Below are 24,463 nucleotides of genomic sequence, written 5' to 3'. Positions count from 1 at the left end.
CTTGTAACTGTTCCCCCAACATAGTAAGCTCCATTCCTATTTATATTTACCTTTGCTTGATTAATAACCATTAAATGAGTCATCACTTCTAAGGTTCTTGGGAGGAGAGTGCCTGGAACACTGTAAGTGCTGTAAAAAATTGGTTCATTAAATAAAAACTATAAGGGCGTTATAAGTTACTCATCACTAAGTCTTTTTCCCAGACACAGTAGAGGTAACTGTTGTCAGACAGAGAATGAAATAATAGATTGCCATTTTCTGAAAATAACAAAAGAGTTAAAACAAGATTTGAAATGGAAAATTGGGGCCGGCTGCAGTGGCTCACGCTTGTAATCCCAGTACTTTGGGAGGCCGAGGCGGACAGATCACTTGAGCTCAGGAGTTCAAGACCAGCCTGGGCAACATGGCAAAACCCTGCCTCTACAAAAAAAAAAAAAAAAAAAAAAAAGTTAGCCAGGCATAATGCTTGTAGTCTCAGCTACTCAGGAGGCTAAGGTAGGAGGCTTGCTTGATCCTGGCAAGTTGATGCTGTAGTGAGCATCATGGCACCATTGCACTCCAGCCTGGATGACAGAATGGAGACCCTGTTTCAAAAAAAAAAAAAAGACATAGAAAATTGGTATTTAGGAGAAGCAGGTATAGCAGGATGAGGTGATCCTGAGATGAATACGTTTCCAGTTTGGAAGCAGAGTGGCTGGGATTGCACACCAGAGAGCTACCTTTCTCCTTGATGGATCTTTTCCTTTTAGTCGGATTATCTCCTATTAGACAGTGGCTCTGTTTAATAGGGCCAGACGGGATCCTCAACGCCGAGAACCTCATCTTCTCCAACAAACTAAGGATTTTCTTTTCTTTTCTTTTCTTTTCTTTTCTTTTCTTTCTCTCTCTCTCTCTCTCTCTTTTTTTTTTTTTTTTTTTGACGGAGTCTCGCTCTGTTGCCCAGGCTGGAGTGCAGTGGCGCAATCTCGGCTCACTGCAAGCTCCGCCTCCCGGATTCACACCATTCTCCTGCCTCAGCCTCCCAGGTAGCTGGGACTACAGGCACCCACCACCACGCCTGGCTAATTTTTTTGTATTTTTAGTAGAGACGGGGTTTCACTGTGTTAGCCAGGATGGTCTCGATCTCCTGACCTTGTGATCCGCCCACCTCGGCCTCCCAAAGTGCTGGGATTACAGGCATGAGCCACTGTGCCCGGCCCAAACTAAGGATTTTCTATAGGATTGCAGTACTTGCTTCATTTACACATGAAACCTGATCTTGAATTTCACATTTTTGCTTTAGGCTTAACTTGGCCAGCCACCAGCATAGTAGGAGTTTGCATTACAGATTGAGCATCTCTAATCTGAAAATCTGAATTCCAAAGTGCTCCTAAATCCAAAACTTTCTGAGTGCCAACATGATGTTCAAAGGAAATGCTCATTGGAGCATTTTGTATTTCAGATTAAGGATGCTCAACTCGTAAGTATAATGTAAATATTCCAAAATCTGAAATACTACAAATCCAAAGCACTTCTGGTCCCAAGCAGTTCGTATAAGAGATACCCAACTGATATATATAGCTTTGAGGGAGTTTATGGCATTACTTTGTATCTGTAAATGGGAAAATAGTGATGGACAAGAAATGAGTTTTCCTGCATTAAAGTTGACCTTTAGCTCTCAGGAAGTGGAGCAAATCATGGCCAGAAATTAGTTACTAAAGATTGGCAGTAATGGATGACTTCCGACCCTCAGATGTCAAGGACTCCCTGTTAGTGGGAAAGCTGGCTCGAGCCGGTCAGCTTTCCCTGATGCCTTCCACTCCACTGCATTCAGAAGCCCATTCTAAACTACTTCAAGTTTCCACTGAGCAGTTAAACTGTTTGCTGCTTGATGGCATGGAATCCTTTATGAGTGATTTTTATTTGCTGTTGCTTTTACAAATGGGACTTTATTAGATATATGAATGTAGTCAGAATATTCTGATCAGGGATCCAGCCAGTGAGCTGGATGGTCTAGAAGAAGAAAATCAGAAGCAAAGTCGCAGGTTAAAAACAAAACAGAACTTGCCAGTCGCAAAATAGAAGGCATGTACTCATATTCTACTTCCAGCATCTTTGGATTGAGACTACCAACTCTGACAAAATTTACCTCTTTGAATTACTCACTAAGTGGCAGGGCAGTTGGATGTGTGACACACTGATTGGAATGTCTGATGTGTCATTCTGTAAATAAGGGGAGCACTAGATGAGGATGCTCTGCAGACCCTAGAAATGTGTGCAGGGGACATTAGATGAACGTGACTGAATCCAGCCCACACCAGAGGGGCTGCATGCTTATTCCAGAACCTACTGTATTCACCTGAGCCTTAGTCTCTGAGCTTCCCAGCTGAGAGGGCAGAGTGAGCTTGTCATCGCTACAGTAGCCACGAGCCTCCTTTGGTCTTTTCTGTTGATGTTCACTGTTTGATCTTGCTGTCTTTATTTCCATGTGGTTATAAGTAGCTTTCTTTATGACATGTTCGTCAAATGTAGAAAAATGATGACATCTTCCCACTTTTCTAATGCATTGTCTCCACGTGCCTAAAAGCATCTTGTGAAAGAAGGATATATACTTGTTGCTTTTCTAGTGAAGAGAACCACAAAATCTGCCAACTTAAAAGCAATCATTTAGTCCAAATCCTTTGTTTTGGAAAGGAGAAAGAAAGAAACAAAGAAAAAGGCAAGGACCCAAAATATAACACCTGGTCAACAACAGATCTGGAACCAGAACTCCCTCCCCATAGCACACTGCATGTACCACTGTTTTTTCTTTTTTTCCTGAGACAGAGTCTTGCTGTGTCGCCCAGGCTGGAGTGCAATGACTTAATCTCGGCTCACTGCAACCTTCGCCTCCCGGGTTCAAGCGATTCTGCTGCCTCAGCCCACTGAGTAGCTGGGATTACAGGCGTGTGCCACCACGCCTGGCTAATTTTTGTATGTTTTAGTAGAGACAGGGTTTCACCATGTTGGTCAGGCTGGTCTCCAACTCCTGACCTCGTGATCCGCCTGCCTCGGCCTCCCAGAGTGCTGGGATTACAGGCATGAGCCACTGCACCTGGCCCTGCATATACTGCTTTTTAAAGCTGATGTTAATAATATGCCATAATCAATTAAACTCTTTCCAGCAGGCTTTAGCTTATATATGTTTTGGTTGTCTGAAGGACAAGCAAAATAAGGCAGGGCCCTCCACTTGAAATTGTTGGGCTGTACCTTTATATGTCCTGGGTGTTTTATATGCGATGAGAGCGTTAGATGACAGCTGAGTATTGAAGCTGCCATTCATAATATAAACTTTTGGTTTGGTTTAAGTTTTTTTTTTTTTTTCTTGGGATGGAGTCTTGCTCTGTTTCCCAGGCTGGAGTACAGTGACGTGATCTTGCTCACTGCAGCCTCCGCCTCCCAGATTCAAGTGACTGTCCTACCTCAGCCTCCTGAGTAGCTGGGATTATAGGCACGTACCACCACGCCTGGCTAATATTTGTATTTCAGTAGAGACGGGGTTTCACCATGTTGGCCAGGCTGGTCTCAAACTCCTGACCTCAAGTAATCCACTGGCCTCGGCCTCCCAAAGTGCTGGGATTACAGGCATGAGTCATTGCACCTGGCCTTGGTTTGGTGTTGATTGTGGCAAAAAAATACATATAAAATGTACCATCTTAACCACTTTTAATTATATAGTTCAGTACTGTTAAATATGTAAACATATGGTGAAATAGGGCTCTAGAACTTTTCATTTTGTAAATCTGAAACTCTGCACGTATTCATTAAACAGCTGCCCATTGCTCCCTTGCCCAGTCCCTAGCAACCACCATTCTTCTGTTTTTGTGGCCGTGACTATCCCAGGTACCTCATATAAGTGAAATTGTACAGCACTGATGTCCAATCTTTTGGCTTCCCTGGGCCACATTGGAGGAAGAATTGTCTTGGACCACACATAAAATACACTAACCATCGCTCATGAGCTTAAAAAAAAAAAAAAAAAAATTGCAAAAAAGCCTCATAATGCTTTAAGAAAGTTTACGCATTTGTGTTGGGCCGCATTCAAAGCCATCCTGCGCCACATGGGCCACGGGTTGAACAACCTTGCACAGGGTTTGTCTCTCTCTCACTGCCTTGTTTCACTTAGTATAATGTCCTCAAGGTTCATTCATGGTTGTAGTATGTGTCAGAACTTCCTTTTCAAGGCTGAATAATCCATTGTATCTACAGACCACATTTGGTTTATCCATTCATCTGTCAGGCGTTTAGGTTACCTCTTGAGTATTGTGGGTAGTGCTACTATGAACATAGTGTGCAAATATTTCTTCTAGACCCTGCTTTCAATTCTTTTGGATATATGCCCAGAAGTAAAATTGTTGGATCATACGGTAGTCCTATTTTTACTTTTTTCTTTTTCTTTTTTTTTTTTTTCCTTTTGAGACAGAATCCTGCTCTGTCGCCCAGGCTGGAGTGCAGTGGCACGATCTGGGTTCACTGCAACCTCCGCCTCCCAGGTTCAAGTGATTCTCCTGCTTCAGCCACCTGTGTAGCTTGGACTACAGGTGCACACCACCACAGCTAGCTGATTTTTTTGGTAGAGATGGGGTTTCGTTTCCTAGGCTGGTCTTGAACCCCTGGCCTCAAGTGATCCACCTATCTCAGCCTCCCAAAGTGCTGAGATGACAGGCATGAACCAACCACCATGCCTGGCATATTTTTAATTTTTTGAGGATCTGCAAATTGTTTTCCATAGTGCCTGCCCCATTTACATCCCACCAGCAGTGTACAGTTTCTCCAATCCTTGCCAACACTTACTTTCTGTTTTTTTTTTTTTTATTAGCCGCCCTAATGGGTATAAGATGATAGCCTGTTGTAGTTTCAGTGGACATTTCTCTGATGAGTGACATTGAGCATCTTTTCATCTGCTTGTTGGCCATTTGTGTATTATCTTTGGAGAAATGTTTATTCAAGTACTTTGCCCATTTTTTAAAAGGTTATTTGATTTTTTTGTTGTTGGAGGGTTTTTTTTGTTTTGTTTTTATGTATATATTCAATAGACTCATGATCAGATATACAATTCGTAACTATTTTCTTATATTCTATAGGTTGACTTTTCACTCTGTTGATTGTATCCTTTGATGCCCAAAAGATTTTAAGTTTGATGTCTCATTTATCTAATCTTTTTTTTTTTTTGAAACAATCTGACTCTGTTGCCCAAGCAGGAATGCAGTGGCATGATTTCTGCTCACTGCAACCTCCACATCCTGGGTTCAAGCAATTTTCCTGCCTCAGCCTCCTGAGTAGCTGGGATTACAGGCACCCGCCATCATGCCTGGCTAATTTTTGTATTTTTAGTAGAGTCAGGGTTTCGCCTTGTTGGCAAGGCTGGTCTCGAACTCCTGACCTCAAGTAATCCACCTCCTCGGCCTCCCCAAAGTGCGAGGGTTACAGGCGTGAGCCACCGCACCTGGCTGGATGTTCCATTTGTCTAATCCTGCTTTGTTGCCTGTGCTTGCAGTGTCATACCCATGAAATCCTTGCCATATGTATACTTTTTGTAACAAAAAGCCAGTTGTATTTTTTTTGTTGATAAATGAACAATCTTATCTTCTGAGCAGTGGCCTTGCCAATATGTTATCTTTTAAAAAAAAGTATTTACTCAAAGGGCTTTGTCTTCACTCCTCCTCACTGACCTCCTTGAGCCCATGATATCTTCCTTTTCTGTTTCCTTCTTCAGTTCCGTCCTTTTTGTCTTCCTCCTTTATTTACTAACTTATTTATGTGTCAGTAGAAGGGCTGTGTGTAAAGGAAGAGGGTTCCTGAGGGGTGCCTGAAGTTAACAGGTGGTTTTTTAAAAAATTACATTTTCATGTCCAACAGAGCTTAAAGGTAAAATAAAAATAAAGAATTACACATGTGTATATTTCTCTCACACACACACCTGAACTTACACAAACAAGTGAATTTGTTTGACTCAAATGAATTTCACTGCAGTGTTCTGCATTGATTTTGGCAATGCTGCCATTATTCAGAATATGATGGCATCAGTCAGAGAGGATTTTTTTTCTTTGGAATTGCCAGCTTGCTTTATTTTTTTTCTCTCCTCTCCCTCTTCTTCTGTCCTCCTTTCCTCCTCTCCTCTGTTGCCCAGGCTAGAGTACAGTGGTGTGATGATGGCTCATTGCAGCCTTGACTTTCTGGGCTCAAGTAATCCTCCCGCCTCAGCCTCCTAAGTAGCTGGGACCACAGGCACATGCCACCATGCCCAGCTAATTTTGAATTGCTAGCTTTCAAGGCATATAGGAAGTCAGTATCATTCTAGTGTGTTCTGAAGACAGATTTGGGTTCCGGTTCCTGCTTCTGTACTTCATTGTTATGACCGTGGTCAAGTCACTTAACCTCCTGGAACATTAGTGTACCATGTAGTATCACTTGGAGTACTCCTGGCACGAAGCAGGTGCTTGGCTATAGCTGTTACTGTCACTGTTACTGTGTAGCTTGATCACCCATATTTTTTTCTACCAGATTTGAGGGATAGCTTTTGACCATTTCCAACTACCAAAACTACTAGCAAAACACAGAGATCGCCACCACAGACAATATTTAAAATAACCTACCTTCAAGGCTGGGCGCGGTGGCTCAAGCCTGTAATCCCAGCACTTTGGGAGGCTGAGACGGGCGGATCACGAGGTCAGGAGATCGAGACCATCCTGGCTAACACGGTGAAACCCCGTCTCTACTAAAAATACAAAAAACTAGCCGGGCGAGGTGGCGGGCGCTTGTAGTCCCAGCTACTCGGGAGGCTGAGGCAGGAGAATGGCGTAAACCCGGGAGGCGGAGCTTGCAGTGAGCTGAGATCCGGTCACTGCACTCCAGCCTGGGCGACAGAGCGAGACTCCGTCTCAAAAAAAAAAAAAAAAAAAAAAAAAATAACCTACCGTTGGCTCTGAAAAAGTTCTTAAGAGAAATTTATAGAAGTGCTGTTAGCACAAGAACATTGTTAGAAGAAGTATCTGGCCCTCTAAGGTGACGATTTTGCACGGGGCAGGGTTTATATGAATATAGGTATTTGTAGAAAAAAGGGATAATTTGGTAAATTCAAAGTTTATTGATTTAGAGTGGGTTTCTTCACGTTGGCACTATTGATACTTGGAGCAGGATAACTCTGTCATGGGGGCTGTCCTATGTATAGTAAGATGTTTAGCAACATCCTTCAGCTTTACCCACTAGATGCCAATAACATTCCCCCTGCACTTCGCCCACTGTAACAACCAAAAATGTCTCTAGACATTGGCAAATGTCCTATAGGGTACAAAAATCCCTCCTGGTTGAGACCACTGATTTGCAGGGAGACATTTGAGGTATAGAAAAAGCACACACTTTGACATTTGCATCACCAGCAATATGATGTCAAGCTAATTAAACTCCTTCAGCCTGAATTTGTTCATCTGTAAACCAGGATGGTGATGCCTAAATAAGATATGCCATATGCAAATGACTGCACGGCCCCTGGCAGCTAGAAGGCAGTTAATAAAAGTTTGATATCTCCTCCATTTATCCCTCATTTACACTTCTTAATTCTAATCGGGCGATAGCCTAGTGTTACATAAAAAGATTACAGAGTCAACAGGGCAAGTGCCAAGTGGCTTAGTCTGTAGGAATTATGGTTGCTTAAAGTAGGCAAGAAAAACTGCTTGTAATGTGGCCAGAAAGTGGCCCAGAGCTCTTAACCGGCTGTTGGTCACCCAGAGAGCATTCAGCTTGGGGAATGGTTTGAGAAATATTCCAAAACCGCTCTGCTGTTTACAACCCACAGAACTGTGGACTGGACTGCTGTGAAAAAAAGTGGAATGGTGGGAATTAATTTGAGGCTTTAAAAAATTAAATAAGAATATCATAAGTAAAATATTTAGCATAGTGCCCAGTGCCTAAATAATGCTGGATGAATGTTAATTGCCCTTCTATTTCCCACCGGAGAATTCCAACCACCAGTGTTAGGTCATCTCCAATGATAGTCTGAACCAAAAACAATGTTATGGTCAAGTTTTCTATCAGCCTAAGAAAATGCAACCCTGAGAGAGCTAAGACTAATGAATACAATGCGTAAAGGACTTTCAAATAAAATTTGTCCCTACCTGACATCAAATTTGCCATCAATGAGATTTAAGAGCACAGTTCCTTATGTTTTTCTCATGCATAATTTTTTTTGGCGGCGGCAGGGAAGACTTCCTCCAGTGGCTTAAGGTATTTTTTCCCCCATAACAGTAAAGTCAAATACAGGAGACTTTGTTTTAACACATCTTTTGTGACTGGGCATCCAGAAAATTGGTTAACAGTGTTAACAGCCCTGCCAGTTGCTTACTTGATTGTTTGGAGGCTCGTGGTAGCCTGTATTGCAGTTACCAGCCTCAGATATCAGTTGAGGACATAAGGACTGGGAATTTATTTGTAATACATTTTGACATGCAGGGTAAACCATTAATTATTAACCATTCCTGAGGGAAATCCTGACGCGTGTAAGTTGCTACCAGGGCCTCCGCTTGGCACTCTGAATCAATCGCATGTGAACATTCCCTGTTAGCTGCATTCTGAAGTCCTCTTTGCCACGTTGAATCAGGAAGACCAAACTGGAAGTTCAGGAGACACTAACCCTGGAAAAGCTGCCTTCTCGCCCTCTGCCTGAGGATTTCAGACAAATGACAAAAGCCGCAGTTCCGCTTGGGAAACATTGACTTTCCTATAGATTCAGCCTCCTCCACCTTAGAGCGGACGTTGAGAGACTTCACATGCGTTCGTCCCCATCGCTGTTGTCTTTGAGATAAGGACATTGGTAAAGAGAAACTGGGAGACAGCCTTTCAGATTTTTGTGGATGAGTTTCTAAAGAGACAGAAGGGCCACTAAATCAAACCCTATATAACTCCCTTGTAAATTCAGGATGGCAACTGACATTTTACTTTAGATGAAATATTATCAGTAAGTGAGTCTGGATAACGCTTCACTTAAGATTCCAAAGAGTTGTGTTTCAGTGTGTGTGAACACTTTGTGGTATATCACAGCTCTTATTTCAGCAATACAGAGAGGATACATTTATGCCTGTGTTGAAGGATTTATAAAGAAAGGACTTTGTGTTGTAGGGAAAGTGTTGGTTTGAGAGTTAGGCAGCCTGTATTCTATCCCAGTTCTGCTCCCAACTAGCTGGGTATGTGTGGGCAAGTCACTTTACTTCCCAGGAATTAGTAGAAGTGGACATACAAAAGGTAAGAAAAAAAAGGGCCAAGCACAGTGGCTTGCACCTGTAACCCCAGCAACTCCTGAGGCCAGGAGTCTGAGACCAGCCTGGGCAACATAGCAAGACCCTGTCTCTACAAAACAAAATTTAAAAATTAACTGGTATGGTGGTGTACAACTACAGTACCAGCTGCTCAGGAGACTGAGGCAGGAGTAGCACATGATCCCAGTGAGCTATGATTGTACCACTGCGTTCCAGCCTGGGTGACAGAGCCAGGCTGTCTCAATCAATAAATCATTAAGTTTAAAAAATAAATTACCTAATTAATTTTTAAAACATATAAATAAATAATTTTTTAAAAAAAGTAAGGGAAGGCTGTAGGCTGGGTACCAGTTCCAGTTCAGGGTGTCTCTTTAGTTGTACTCCAGGTGCCAGATTACAAGTTCACCCGATGCCACCCCTTGTATTTCAGTGGTTGATGTTTGACGAGACCAGAGGTTAAGATGGGCTCTGACTACAGTGAACAGTCCAGTTCAGCCTGACTGAAGGGTTTGTTTAGGTGGTAGGGAGAAATAGATGACTGAGGAGGGAGGTTGGCCCCAGGGGCTGAGGACCTTGACTGATAAGCTAAGGAATTTGGATTTTGTTCTGTAGTCCCTAGGGAGTAGTTACTGAAGGTTTTGTAAACAGGAGACTGACAGGAGCCAGGTTCCGACTCCACCACTATCTGCATGGCCTTAGGCAGGTCACCAAACTTTTCTAGACCCTATAGTCATCTTTTTTAAAAAGAGAAAGAGTGATTTGAGCCAGATGATTTTGAATATTGCTCTCCTTTCAAAAGTTCTGAGTCTGTAACTTGAAGCATCATTAGTTGAACGATTAGAGACAGATCCTTTAGGACCTTGCTTTATGACGGATTCTTTATCCTATCAGCCATCTATGTCAGTCCTGTTTGTTGTTGTAAACTCAATTATGTCACTGTTCCAGGGAGAGGAAAACCTACTCTGTGTGCTTTCTCGCTTTGCTTCGTAGTAACACGTTATAGTAAAGGAGTTTTTGCTTAAACAATAAAAGATTTTGTTAGAACACAGGTTAAGAGAACTAAAAGGCATACGTACAATTTATTTCACTGCCAAATGCCAAATTTTCCTCAAACTATTTGTCCGCTGCCTCAGGTAGTCTCTGTCTAGTTTTGTTGCTGTTGCTAGCTGATTATTATTATTATTATTTTTTTTGAGATGGAGTTTTGCTCTTGTTGTCCAGGCTGGAGTACAATGGCACGATCTCAGCTCACTGCAATCTCCGCCTCCTGGGTTCAAGCGATTCTCCTGCTTCAGCCTCCTGAGTAACTGGGACTACAGGCACCTGACACCATGCCTGGCTAATTTTTGTATTTTTGGTAGAGATGGGCTTTCACCATGTTGGCCGGGCAGGACTCAAACTCCTGACCTCAGGTGATCCACCCACCTCAGCCTCCCAAAGTGCTGGGATTACAGGCGTGAGCCACTACACCTGGCCTTTGGCTGATTAATTTTAAAAGCAATTTTAGTTTAATATTTCCATCACATTATTATTATTATTTATTATTATTATTATTATTTTTGAGACAGAGTCTCACTCTGTCACCCAGATTGGAGTGCAGTGGTGCGATCTCAGCTCACTGCAACCTCTGCTTCCTTGGTTCAAGCAATTCTTCTGCCTCAGCCCCCTGAGTAGCTGGGATTACAGACGTTTGCCACCAAACTGGCTAATTTTTCTATATTTAGTAAAGATGGCATTTTACCATGTTGGCCAGGCTGGTCCCAAACTCCTAGCCTCAAGTGATCCACCCACCTCAGCCTCCTAAAGTGCTGAGATTACAGGCACGAGCCACCATGCCTGGCCCTTAATTTTTCTCAAAAACTTTTAATATACGTCTAGAGTCATAATCTAGGTCTCCCCCAACCCCAAAACAGCCCCTGAGATAAGAATCTGGGGGCAGATAGTTTGTTTGGGAGGTGAGCCTAGGAAGTTTCAGGAGGGAGACAGGGAAAGAAAGAAAGGCAGTGGAGGGTATATTAATGAGCAGATGATCAGTGTATGGGAAACTGAGGCTCTATAGTGTTGAGGAGTTTGGGGAGGCTCTATAGAACATTCTCTATAGAACAACATATAGAGTTTTCTCACACAGTGGACGAGGAAGCTGGGGACCTATCCACTAACTCTCAGCCATCACTGGTTGAGGGCTGCCCTCGGGGTGAGACACTCCCAGGGGTGGTGGGGAGAGGGAGAATGGCAGTGGCACTAGGAGCCATCAAGCCTGTATGCACAGGTGAGTGCCAGTGGGACGCAATCAGGCCATTGTGTGTCTTTCGCACCTACTGCCCTTGTGGGAGTTGATGATGATTTAAATCTCTAATGCCTTCTTTCTCTGATCAATTGTTTTCCTTGAAATATCAATTTCTGGGGAGCTCCTGAGTCTTTCTGTGTTCTATTTTGTACAGAATTCTGGGGAGAATTTAATTTTAGTTTCTTGTAGTTTGTTTTGCTCTGCAGAAGACGCCAGGAATGTTCTAAAATATGTATACTTTGAGATCTGTTACCAGAGGTATTGATGCCATAGTTGCCTGGCTACTGTATTGAAGATTTTTCCTTGAGATGTTTCTTTATTCAAAAGTGGTTCTGTTTTTTTAATGCATGATTGAACGGCCAACAAATATCATTCTGGGCAGGCAGAAAAGTTTTAGTGGCATATCTCTGGAATTTGCACACAGAGATTTGGCTTCTCCTCACAGCAGCTCAGGAGAATCACTGCAGAGAGAAAACTCTCCTGTGATGCCTCCCTTTAAGAACAGATGGCGATCTTGGCTCTGCCATCAAGCCAAAGGAAACATCAGTGATAACCATCAGAGGACCTGTATGAGATGAGAAAATTCCTGTGAAAAATGACCTAGACACTTAGCAGCACATCAGAATAGGTCTCGTGGTGATCTTAGGTGACATGCACTAAATATTAACAACAATGCCACTTTTCTTGACGTTTTAAAGAATAGTTGCTCAGCAAGTCAGATGAAAGGAAGTTCTGACCAGCAGCCAGCCCTTGGGAGATTATTCATGGATGGCAGGAATGCGCAGAAAAGGATTCAGGAGACACGAAGGAACTACCCATGTGCTAGTTTTCCTGTGCAGTTGGGGGTGTGAGGACGGCCCGGTAAGTGGAGCACATTTATGAAAAAATAGCTATTCCTTGGGTATTTGGGGGAAGGCTTCTTGGGAGGAGCTAGAATCTGGAAAGCCATTTGGAGTGACATGTGAAACCTGGGGAATAGCTCCTGAGTCCTTTGGGGTAGGAAGTTCCTTGATTAGGCAGAGCCTTTGAGAAACTTGGCATAAGAGGAATAGAAATGACTTCATGTGGCCTGGCCTGTGCCTCCTGGTTTGCTCCTCTAGCTGCCCTCATCCGCCTTTCAGTCTTAGGGCAGCAGGCTGTTCTCAGCTGTGGATGGTAGCATATGCTGTTCCCCCACCCAGAATACTCTTTCCCTCACTGCTTACCAGACTGAAGCTGATGATCCTTCAGTTTCAGTGTCTCTTTCTGAGAAAAGCTGATGTTGCAAAGAATACCAGGTCTGGAAAGGATGTTCCTATTGTTACTCATTCTCATAGTGCTTGTTGTTTCCCTTCGTAGCCCTCAATTTCTGTATTACTTGTTTAATACCTATCATCCCTCCTGCTGTACTATAAGCCTGAGGGGGGCAGGGGCCATGGTGTATACGAGGCCATGATATAGCCAGTGCCTAGTAACATTGTGACGCCCACAGAGTAGGCACTCAATACAGATTTGTTGAATGGGGTCGGGCGCGGTGGCTCATGCCTGTCATCCTAGCACTTTAGGAGGTCGAGGCAGGTGGATTACTTGAGGTCAGGAGTTTGAGACCAGCCTGGTCTACATGGTAAAACCCCGTTTCTACTAAAAATACAAAAATTAGCCAGGCATGGTGGCACATGCCTGTAATCCCAGCTACTCAGAGGGCTGAGGCAGGAGAATCACTTGAACCTGGGAGGTGGAGGTTGCAGTGAGCTGAGATTGTGCCACTGCACTCCAGCCTGGGTGACACACCGAGACTCTATCTCAAAAAAAAAAAAAAAAAAAAAAAAAAAAAAAAAGGCTGGGCGCAGTGGCTCATGCCTGTAATCCCAGCACTTCGGGAGGTTGAGACGGGTGGATCATTTGAGGTCAGGAGTTTGAAACCAGCCTGGCCAACATGGCGAACCCCCCAACCCACGTGTGGTAATCCCAGCTACTCGGGAGGCTGAGGCAGGAGAATCACCTGAACCCGGGAAGTGGAGGTTGCAGTGAGTCGAGATTGTGTCACTTCACTCCAGCCTGGGCAACAGAGTGAGACTCCGTCTCAGAAAAAAGCCAGGCATGGTAGTACATGCCTGTAGTCCCAGCTACTTGGGTGGCTGAGGCAGGAGAATCACTTGAACCCAGGAGGTAGAGGTTGTAGTGAGTTGAGATCGCACCACTGCACTCCAACCTGGGCGACAGAGTGAGACACTGCCTCAAAAAAAAAAAAAAAAAAAAAAAAGTGTTGAATGGGTAAGTGAATGAAGAAGTGACTAATGATCAACCATGGTATAGTATTAGAAGAGAACCACATAATGAGTGTCTGGGTGCTACAGTTAATTTAAAGTTTGGTAGTAGAAAGTAAATGTATTGCATTTTCTTTATTTATATGTGAGTCTGTGCTTAAAAACATCCAAGTCAGACATACTCATTGTATACAGAAAAATATAAAAACATAATTACCGGTGATACCGCTACCCAAAGATAACCACTGAAGTAGGGTGTGGCTCAAAGCAGGGAATGCAGAAAAGTAGAAGGGTCTGCATGGGCTAGGTCAGGGTCAGTGGTGATGGAAGTCTTCCTAGCGTGAGATCCCGGGTGTCTGCTAAAAAAGGGATGTGATAAAAAGAGGGGAACAGATCTTCCTGACCGAGGGAACCCCTGCTGCCTCGGTGGTGTTGGCTTGGGTATTATTCAGGCTAGTGTAACTGTTGTAACAAACAGCCCCACAGTTTCATTGACTAAACATGAAGAAAGTTTCCTGTCACTCACGCACTGTTCCAATGTGGATGTATCCTGGCTGGGCAGTCCCTTCTTCAGGTGATTTCTTGGTGAACTCAGTCTCCTTGCATCCTGAAGTTCTGCCCTCTCCTGGATCCTCAGATCTCCTTTCAGCCAGATGATAGGAAAAGAGCATGGTGACTTGTTAGAGAAGTTTTGTGTCTGTGTTTGGAACAGCTTTGCTGAGATATAATTCACATATCATACAATTAACCCATTTTGGCCGGATGCAATGGCTCACACCTGTAATCCCAGCACTTTGCGGGGCCAAGGCAGGTGGATCACTTGAGCTCAGGAGTTTGAGACTAGCTTGGGCAACATGGCAAAACCCTGTCTCTACAAAAAACACAAAAATTAACCAGGCGTGGTGGCACATGCCTGTAGTCCCAGCTACTCGGGCTGGCTTGAGCCCTGAAGTTGGAGATTGCAGTGAGATTGCGCCACTGCACTCCAGGCTGGACGACGGACCCAGACCCTGTCTCAGAGACCCAAAGAACAACCCATTTAAAGTGTACAAGTCAGTGGCTTTTTTTGTTTTTTTTGTTTTGTTTTTTACCATATTCAGAGTTGTACAACCATCACTACGATCAATTTTAGAATATTTTCATCATCCTCCCCCCGCCACCAAAAACCCATACCCGTTACCAGTTACCCCCACTTCCTGGCTTCCCTCAATTCTTCTCCCCCATTCCTCAGCAATCACTGATCCATTTTGGCAACCTGTTAATAGTTACCACCCCTTCTCCTGCCTCACTCTGTAGCCTGAGGAAACCACTGGTCTCTTTTCTGTCTCTCTGGCTTTGCCTATTCTGGCCATTTCATATAAATGGAATCATATAGTATGTATTTTGTGTGTGTCTGGCTTCCTTTACTTAGCATACTGTCTTCAAGGTTCATCCATGTGGTAGCATGTGTCAGGACTTCATTCCTTTTTATGGCTTAATATTCCATTGTACAGATAGGCCACACTTCATTAATTCATCAATTGATGGGCATTTGAGTTGTTTGCACTTTTGACTATACTAGAGAGGGTTGTAGGAGCCTGCTCAGGAAGTGATGTTTATTACTTCTTTGCATGTTTCATTGGCCACAAGTCAGTCTCGTGTCCTAATCTCACTTCAAGGGAAGTTGGGAAATGTGGTCTGGCTGTGTGCCCAGGAAAACAAAAAGAAATGGGGCTTGGTGACCCTGCTACAATTTGCAAATAAGGAGTAGAGTTTAACTGGATCTGTCAGCGTGGAGATTCCTGGTGACATGTCACAGAGCAGAACGGAGAGTTCAGGCAAGGCCACTCTTCAGCTCCTGCTACCTTCGTGTGAATGGGAAAGCCAGCCTGGGAAATGCCCAGCCCCATCAGAGGGCCTGTCAGCCCACTGTAGAGCCCGGCCTTCACAGGTGGTGCTTTGCGATCCCAGGAGACTGGGAAAGGTTGGGATGATGGCAGCTAGGGTGGATGATTTCATGGTGGTTGTGCCTGATACATAACTGGGTCCTATTTGTAGAGTAGAAAAACAACCATTTGGGTTTGTGCGTTTATTTGGCTCTGAACATTGTTCACACTAAGACACAGGTCGCCTCTAGTTGTTCCCTTCCATGTATGTAAATACGAGGCATCTGACCAGAGCAGGGCACCTGCTTTCTTGTGGTAGGTGTGTATCTGTCAGGGTCCAGTCAGGAAACAAAGACCACTCTAGGTATTTAAAATAGAGGAAACTTATGTGCTTGCTTCGGCAGCACATATACTAAAATAGAGGAAACAATGTAGGAAATTGGTTACACAGGTGAAAGAAGAGCTGACAAACCAGACCGGAAATGATGAGGCAACCCTGAAGTTAGCATCAGCAGGAAGCTGCTATCACCCCTTGGCTGGAGGGACCCAGGGAAGAGGTGATATTACCAGAGCCCAGGTGCCAGGATCACCTGGAACAATTGTGAGCCAGCCTGGTGGGAGCTGGGTCTAACAGAGATGCGGCTATTGCTGGAGTGACAAGGAAAAGGGAGAAACTGCGCTGGCTTCTTCTTCCTTCCCATCCTCCAGGGCCTCACCCTCTGCCCCTAGTGCCTCCCACCGGTTGCTGTCAGCTGAGCATAGCAACCTAGAGGAGTCAGCTCCCCTGTAACACAAAGCAGGGGTGCAGAAAGGCCAAGAGTGCATCTGAGGGCAGACACCAGTGATTGCCCCAGTAGGACACTGTCAGAACTATTGCTTAGTTTTCTAGTATTTTTAAAGTCAGCTTTAATAAGGTATAACTTCCATACCATAGGCCAGGCACTGTGGCTCATGTCTTTAATCCTAGTACTTTGGGAGGCCAAGGCGGGAGGATCACTTGAGGCCAGGAGTTTGAGACCAGCCTAGGCAACACAGTGAGACCCTGTCTATAAAAAAAAAAAAAGAAAAAGAAAAAAGAAAAAATTAACTTGCCTTGGTGGTTTATGCCTGTAGTCCCAGCTGTTGAGGAGGCTGAGATGGGAGGATTGCTTGAGGCTGGGAGTTCAAAGCTGTGATGAGCTATGATCATGCCATAGTACTCCAGCCTGGGTGACAGCGTGAGATCCTGTCTCAAAAAACCACCATACAATAAACTAAAATTTTAAGTACACGATTTGATGATTTTGGCCAAATAAACGCACCCATGAAACTACCACCACAATCAAGATATAGAATATTATATCCCTGTGTTAGGCCGTTCTTGTATTGCTATAAAGAAATACCAGAGACTGGGTGATTTATAAAGAACACAGGTTTAATTGGCTCACAGTTCTGCAGACCGTACAAGCTTGGCATTGGTGTCTGCTCAGCTTCTAGGGAGGCCTCAGGCAGGTTTCATTCATGGCAGAAAGTGAAGGCGGAGCAGGCAGCTCATGTGGTGAGAGGGAGCAAGAAGGGAGAGTGAGGGCTGGTGGCACGACCTCTGCTCCCTGCAACCTTCACCTTCTGGGTTTGAGCAATTCTCCTGCCTCAGCCTCCCGACTAGCTAGGATTACAGGCACCCATCACCACACCTGGCTTATTTTTGTAGAGACAGGGTTTCACCATGTTGGCCAGGCTGGTCTCAAACTCCTGAGCTCAAGTGATCCACCTGCCTTGGCCTCCCAAAGTGCTGGGATTACAGGCATGAGGCACTGTGCCCGACCTCAGTGTGATTTTTATATTTGTTTGGGTTTTTATTGTCACTACAGGAGTGAAGACCTTTCACATTCTTCTACATCTTGATTGGAGGCAGAAGTCTCTCGTAAGGTTTTGGACAGGTGACCCAACACAAACTGTATCCTAGAAAGGACGCTGGTCTAATGAGACCTTTTGTGTGTGAAAGCTCAGGGCTGGCTTAGAAGGAGGATTTACTGGGATTCTGTCTCTTGCCCTATGAATCTCCTCTTATAGACACACAGTGTAGAAAAGAGGGCCAGGGAGACAGGATGGTTGGTGGCAAGTCGATGCTCTGGCAGACCCATAGCTCATGGCAGTGCTTTGAGGTAAGCAAAGTTAGACACTTCAGGTGAAGGGCTGAGGCACAGAAGGGCTAAGTGCCCTGCTCAAAATTCAAATGGGTAATAAATGGTGTGAAAATAACCAGAATCTAGCTCTATATGATTCCCAATCCAGTGTTGTGTTTTTATTCTGTGCATTTTATTGCATAAGTAATAGATGAAGCCACGTGTGTTGGCTCATGCCTGCAGTCTCAGCACTTTGGGAGGCCGAGGCAAGAGGATCACTTTAGCCTAGGAGTTTGAGACCAGCCTGGGCCACATAGCAAGACCCTGTCTCTACCAAAAATAAATAAATAAATAAAAATAAAAGCTGGGTGTGGTGGTGCGTGCCTGTATTCCCAGCACTGTGAGGCAGGAGTTTCACTTGAGCACAGGAGCTTGAGGCTACAGTGAGCCATGAACACACCACTCACTACATTCCACTTGGGCAACAGAGCAAGACCCTGCCTCAAAAAAACAAAAGTAATAATAGATGAATATGTTTGTATATTACTGTGAAAAACTGAAAAACAATCCATTTAAAGCAGTTATCCCTTTGAACTCTAATCTCTTGTCCCATCCATATTCCAGAAGTAACCTCTCTTGTCAGTTGGGTGTATATTCTTGGAGACAATTTTCTATGCATTTACATACTGTGAAAATATGTCATACTGCAGAGTTTTTAAACTATAGGACCACACAGGAGGTATTCTGTTGTTTTTTTCACTTAGTAATCAATGCTTAGAGATCTCTCCATGTCACTACAATAACTCGGCTCAGTTAGTCATTCATTTAACAGATGCTTATTGATCACCTACTTTGTGCCAGATCCAGTTCTAAGCACAGTAGTTAACAAATCAGACCCCAAAATCTCTACCCTCTTGGAGCATGCATTCTAAAATGGGGAGACAGAAAAAAAAAAAAAAAAAACTAAATGTATTAAAACAGTTTAGGGTGATAGGGTGGCCAGTAAGTAGGGTGGGAAGATTGCAGTTTTAAGTTGAGTGCTCAGAGAAGACCACACCTACTAGAAAGTGGCATGGAGAAAAGATCAGAAAGAGGCAAGGGAACATACCATGTGATATGTGGGGGAAGATCATTTCAGGTAGAGGGATCAACTTGCGGAATAGCAAGGAAGCTTGTGTAGCTGGAGCATAGTAGGTGATCGGGGCGCAGGAGTGGTAAGAGATGAGGTTGGAGAAATAATTAGGAACACATCTTGTAGATCCTTACAGGCCATTGAAAGAAAATTGGCGTTTGCTCTAAGATGGGAGCCACTGGTGAGTTTTGAGTAGAAGGATGACATGACCTGCCTTACAGCGTCGAGGATCACTATGACTTCTGTGCTGAGACTAGAAGGTGTGGAAGCAGGAAATGACATGGCTTGGACCAGAGTGGTAAGGGTGGGCTTCATGAGGAGTGGGTCAATTTCAGATATAGTTTGAAATAAAAGCCAATGGAATCTCCTGGTCCATTAAATGGTGTTAGAGGAACCAAACATGACTGCAAAGTTTTTGGCCTGAATAAGAAGAAGAATGGATTGGCCATTTGACAAGAAGGGGAAGACTGTAGAACAGGTTTGATGGGATAATGAAGGGTTTGATTTGGGGCCGGGCATGGTGGCACACACCTGTAATCCCAGCACTTTAGGAGGCCAAGGTGGGCAGATCACTTGAGGCCAGGAGTTCAAGACCACCCTGGTCATCATGGCTAAACCCTGTCTCTACTAAAAATGCAAAAATTAGCTGGGCATGGTGGTGCACACCTGTAATCCCAGCTACTTGGGAGGCTGAGACACGAGAGTCTCTTCACCCTGTGACTTAGAGGTTGCAGTGAGCTGAGAATGCACTACTGCATTCCAGCCTGGGTGACAGTAAGACTCTGTCTCAGGGAGGGGGGAAAAAAAGTTTGATTTGGGACACGTTAAGTTTGAGGTATCAACATGCAAACGAGATGCTGAGAAGGCAGTTGGATATGTGAGTCTGGATTTTAGAGGAGAGGCCTGGGCTGGAGATAGAAATTTGGAAGTCATCAGAATATGGATGGTTTGAAAAGTCATGGCAATGGATGATCAAGGGATCTAGGGTAGTAACCAAGAAAGATGAAATGTCCAAGGGTACTGCCAAGGTATACTCCAATGTGAAAAGATCAGAGAGATGGACTAAAGTAGGAGAAAATCAGGCGAGTGTGGTGTCCTGCAAATCAAATGATGAAAGTAGTCCAAGGAGGAAGGAGTGCACGGTTGTCAAATGCATATGTATGTGAGATAGGACAAGGAGTGAGAAGGGAGCGGTGGATTTAGCAATGATGCCAACCTACTGACTCCGAAAGTCAAGCATGAGAAGCACTGATGTCTGGGTCTTCAGATTTAAGCTCCCCCGTGATTCTTTTTATTATTATTATTTTTATTTTTTTTTTTTGAGATGGCGTTTCCCTCTTGTTGCCCAGACTGGAGTACAATGGTGCGATCTCGGCTCACTGCAACCTCTGCCTCGGGGGTTCAAGTGATTCTCCTGTCTCAGCCTCCTCAGTAGCTGGGACTACAGGCACCTGCCACCATGCCTAGCTAATTTTTGTATTTTTAGTGGAGACAGGGTTTCACCATGTTGGCCAGGCTGGTCTCGAACTCCTGACCTCAGGTGATCTGCCCGCCTTGGCCTCCCAAAGTGCTGGGATTACAGGCGTGAGCCACCATGCCCAGCCTCCCAGGTGATTCTAATATGCAGCCAAGAGTCAGACCCACTGTCAGAGTTTCCTTCTCTTAATTGTGAAATAGCCTTAATTGCCAGAAACAGATGTTGCTGACTGATTCAACATAGGAGTTTTTATCTGTAGGCTTTGTTCTTGGATACCTTGCGATCTGAAAATGATAAGCAGATCCAAAAGCTGATTATTAACCACTAAAGGGTTTAGTTATTTAACACCTGTCTTACAGTGGCTTTTAAGCTGAAAATCTCTTTGCTTTTAATTTTTTCAAATGTTTGATTTTTGTTTTGTTTATACTCAAAAGACCTTTTGTTTCGAGTAACAAGGGTAAATTTCAAGTTAATGAGAAAATTCAAGGGAAATCTTGATGTAACTGGTCCAAAAAACTAAAATCCAAACAAACCTGAGCTCATATTAGTAATTAAGCATTAGCTTGGGCAACATGGTGAAACCCTGTCTCTACAAAAAATACACAAATTAGCCAGGTGTAGTAGTACGTGCCTGTAGTCACAGCTACTTGGGAGACTGGGGTGGGTGGATCGCTTGAACCTGGGAGGTTGAGGCTGTAGTGAACTGAGATTGTACCACTGTACTCCAGCCTAGGCGATGAAAAAAAAAAAAAAAGGGCATTTAAGTGAGTTTATTGAGTTTAGTACATTCTTTTCAGAATCATGAATATTTCACACCTCAAAAGTTGGCTAATTACAGATGTGGAAATGTTGTGCCTCATTAAAGTTTCAATCTTTCATATTCTTGCCACAGACATTAGATATTATTTAAATGCTCTAGTAAATTTGAGTTGGTTTGTGTTGGTTCTTAAAAATTAAAGAATATTATACAATGGCTGTGCAACAAGAGATCCGGTTTGTTCAGTTAGATTCAGTTAGTTCAGTTAGATTCTATATGACAAAAAGAGGAAAGATAAAATATGTTAGAACAGGATCAAGGTAGAAAATGGAAAAAGTCCGAGTCAAAATACAGGCTTAATTATTGCAGGTTTCCAGAAGGTGGCCAAGTGTCTAGATTAGCCCTTTTCCACCCAGGTTGGGTTCCACAAGACAATTAAGTCCTAATGCCCGCTGGCATCTATTGTATGAAATGATTGAATTTCTCTTCTGCATCCAGAATGAGGCTGGCTATGTACCGTCCTTGGGAACACTGAAAAAATAGTCACTCAGATAATCAAATAATTTTTTCCAGGGATTAATTCTGTCATGGAACCCCAGTTGAGAAAGTCTGGCTGTTTTAGGTACTAATTTGACATCTGGGATGATGCGGTAGTTTTTGAGGTGCATGTCCTCAGGAAAGGAAACATAAAAGAGCCTATTGTGGCCGGGCGCAGTGGCTCACACCTGTAATCCCAGCACCTTGGGAGGCCGAGGCGGGCGGATCACCTGAGGTCGTGAGTTCGAGACTATCCTGGCCAACATAGTTAAACCCCATTTCTCCTTAAAAAAAAAAAAAAAAAATTCAAAAATTAGCTGGGTATGGTGGTATATACATCTGTAATCCCAGCTACTCCGGAGGCTGAGGTGGGAGAATCGCTTGAACCTGAGAGGTGGAGGTTGCAGTGAGTTGAGATTGTGCCACCACGCTCCAGGCTGGGTGACAGAGCGAGACTCCATCTCAAAAAAAAAAAAAAAAAAAAAAAAAAAGAAAAGCCTATCTTATTACCAAGAAATTAAAAAGAATAATTTATTCATTTGTTAGAATGGTTATTAATAACATATACCCAGTTTTGTATAAATCCCAGCAATGATTTTCTGAACATTTTAATATGTATCCTTACAGACTTTTGTCTATGTACATAAACATGTAAATAGTGTTTATTTCAAAGAATTGGGTCATGCTTTTCATTTAGTTCAGGTTTTTTCCATGAAATGTTACTGTTACGGATGTTCCTCTGGGTAATTACACATGGATCTGCCCCTTTATAATGATTACGTTATTCTGTAGTCTGGTTGTTGCAAAATATATTTTGCTGTTCTTCCGTTAATGGACATCTGAGTCATCTCCAGTTCCTTACTATTACAAGCAGTGCCATAACAAACGTCTTTGTTCAAAAAATTCTTGAAAAAAAGATGTACATGTTACAGATTCTAGAAGTGGAATCTTTGGGTCAGGATGGGTACCTTTTTTTTTTTTTGTTTTTATGTAAAATCACAAATATATTTAAAAGTAGGAAATAGCATAATTGTCTTAGGCAGGGTTCTCCAAAGGAACAAATCAATAGGATGTATAGAGATCTAGAGGAAGAGATGGATTATGATAATTGCCCCAGGTGATTATAGAGACTGGCAAGTCCCATGCAAACTGGAGAACCAGGAATGCTTGTGGTGTGATTTGCTCTGAGTCCAAAGGCCTGAGAACCAGGGATTGCTGTTGGGGTAAGTCCTGAAGCCTGAAGGTCCAAGACCCAGGAACTCTGATGTCCAAGGAGATGATGAATTTCCCAGTTCAAAAAAAGAAAATTCACTCTTCCTTGGCCTTTTTGTTCTCTTGGTACCCTCAATGGATTGCATGATGCCACCTGCATTGGTGAGGGTGGTCTTCTTTACTCAGACTATTGATTCAGATGCTAATCTCATCCAGAAACACCCTCACGGACATACCCAGAAATAACGTTTTATTACCTTTCTGGCCTTCCTTAGCCCAGTCAAGCTGACACATAAAATTAACCATCAGAATAATAAACCCCCATCTACCCCATATCCACTTTGATAATTATCATTGCATGGCCAATTTTGTTCCCCTTTGCTCCCACCCACTCCTTCACACCCCAATGCTGGATTTATTACAAAGCAAAGACATACCATTTTATCCACAGATATTTCACTGCGTATCTTTAAAAGTTAAGGACACTTGGCTGGGCACAGTGTCTCACGCCTGTAATCCCAGAACTTTGGGAGGCCAAGGCGAGTGGATCGTTTGAGGCTAGGAGTTCAAGACCAGCCTGGCCAACATGATGAAACCCCCGTCTCTACTAAAATTACAAAAATTAATTGGGTGTGGTGGCGCACGCCTGTAATCCCAGCTATGTTGGAAGGCTGAGAGAGGCACGAGAATCACTTGAACCCAGGGGGTGGAGGTTGCAATGAGTTGAGATCATGCCACTGCACTCCAGCCTGGGCTACAGAGCGAGACTGTCTCAAAAAAAAAAAAAAGGTTAAGGACACTTATAAAACATAGGCATGATTACATTATCGTACCTAAAAAGGAACAGTTTTTAGGTTTTACATTATCATACCTAAAAATTAACAATTTCTCAGTTTCAGTGCTCAAATTTTCCCAATTGTCTTTCCTTTTTTTTTTTTTTTTTTTTTTTTTGACAGAGTCTCACTCTGTTGCCTAGGCTGGAGTGTAGTGGCACAGTCTTGGCTCACTGCATCCTCTGCCTCCCAGGTTCAAGTAATTCTCCTGCCTCAGCCTCCCAAGTACCTGGGACTACAGGCGCCTGCCACCACACCTGGCTAATTTTTGTTAGAGACAGGGTTTCACCATGTTGGCCAGGCTGGTCTCGAACTCCTGACCTTAAGTGATCCACCCGCCTCAGCCTCCCAAAGTGCTGGGATTACAGGTGTGAGCCACTGTACCCAGCCTCATATGTTTTTTAGTGGATTTGTTTGAATCACAATCCAAACAAAGTCTGCATGTTGCATTTAGTTGGTATGACTCTTAAGTCTTTTTTATTATATAGGTTTCCCCTTTGCTTATTTTTTCATTTCCTTATGATTTAGTTGTTGAGATAGAATGAAGTAGGGACTGAGTATAATTGTATAAGGTTTATCGGTGTGGATCTTAAGCAGTGACTACATTGGAAAATGAAAACAATAATTTTTCTGCTGAAGCACAGCATCCTTGCACCTGTCTTTCAGCACGATGAATGCATGTATATTCCACTGTCTTTTTTTTTTTTTTTAAATAGGTCTCACTCTGTCACCCAGACTGGAGT

At 43.5% G+C, this 24,463-nt stretch overlaps 1 protein-coding gene across 3 annotated transcripts in view; it reads left to right on the top strand.

Annotated features, from left to right (window-relative positions):
* MAP3K15 (mitogen-activated protein kinase kinase kinase 15) overlaps positions 1–24,463 on the top strand; it is a 153,263-nt gene that overhangs the window by 62,234 nt on the left and 66,566 nt on the right. The window lies entirely within an intron of this gene.

The sequence above is a fragment of the Rhinopithecus roxellana genome, chromosome 7 (genome assembly GCF_007565055.1).
Source record: "Rhinopithecus roxellana isolate Shanxi Qingling chromosome 7, ASM756505v1, whole genome shotgun sequence".
NCBI lineage: Eukaryota > Metazoa > Chordata > Mammalia > Primates > Cercopithecidae > Rhinopithecus > Rhinopithecus roxellana.
The sequence above is the reverse complement of the archived record's forward strand: the minus strand, read 5'-3'. Positions and strand labels throughout refer to the sequence as shown.